The following is a 1099-nucleotide window of genomic DNA, read 5'->3' on the forward strand; positions in this document are numbered from 1 at the left end:
TATTTCGAATCAGACCAACGCCAAAACGTTCCTCCTCTTCGATCAACCATTCCCTCGGTATCCTTCATAATCAACCTACGCAACTTGGTCTGATCGTCAACGACGAAGAAGCGGCAACTACTTGGAACATTCTCGTTGCTTCTCAATTTCGTCGTACGAATTCTTCGCACGATATTTCTCTCTAACATTCGATGCATTGCACTACGATGTAATGTATCCGTCAAAATAGCATCTCTTTCATTTTCCTTTTCTCGTTACTTGATTTGCTAGTAAAATTTTTTATTCACGACTAGTATAGAAAACCGATAATGATTATAAACGATTGAAAAAAATTCGTCGAAATAAAATGGATGAAGAAATCGAAGCGAAGAAAACGAATCGCAGGGAAACCGCAGGGAATCGCGTATCTACTGGCCCCCACGCGACTCCCAGCAATAAACGCGAGATAATTAAGTAGGACTCGTAGATGCTCCGCTAAAAATAGAGGCGGTCGTCGGAAGATGGAATCGTCCGTGAATTAATCGGCAACGAACAGCCCTCTTAACTTACAGCGAGAAATCTAAAGGTGTGTGGGCGAAAAATAATTATATAGGGTAAAAAGATCATCATTTTACAAATATTGCATTATTGATATAATTAAACGATTAACGAGTATTTAACATTTATCGAGATCGATAAATAAGGCGTCAATCTTCTCTGAATCATCCCCTTATAATCACGTCACTTCACCACCACGAGCTGTACCTGTTCCTGCATACAGTAACGTAGTCGCGAATCTAAATCCCCCGACAACCGGAAAATTCGCTGACATCTACCACAGCATGGCGCTAACCCCTATTTACGTCGTGGCATGTTAAACGCGTCACTTTTTGTAACATAAATATCTTAGTCGAATAATAGGATATCTCCATTTCGTTTTTTTTTTTTTTTTCTATGTTTTCTATTCCCCGTTTCAAAAATATACTATTTGTTCGTGAAATGGAATATCTTTTTTAACATAAAAATCTTAGTCGAATAATAGGATATCTCCATTTCGTTTTTTTTTTTTTTTTGATGTTTTCTATTCTCCGTTTCAAAAATATACTATTTGTTCGTGAAA

At 37.4% G+C, this 1099-nt stretch overlaps 1 protein-coding gene across 4 annotated transcripts in view; it reads right to left on the reverse strand.

The window, feature by feature from the left end:
• The window catches only part of LOC102673085, a 52147-nt gene that overhangs the window by 26937 nt on the left and 24111 nt on the right, over nt 1-1099 (reverse strand). The gene's annotated exons all lie outside the window — the stretch shown is intronic.

Source organism: Apis dorsata, unplaced genomic scaffold (genome assembly GCF_000469605.1).
Source record: "Apis dorsata unplaced genomic scaffold, Apis dorsata 1.3 scaffold_683, whole genome shotgun sequence".
Taxonomy (NCBI): Eukaryota; Metazoa; Arthropoda; class Insecta; order Hymenoptera; family Apidae; genus Apis; species Apis dorsata.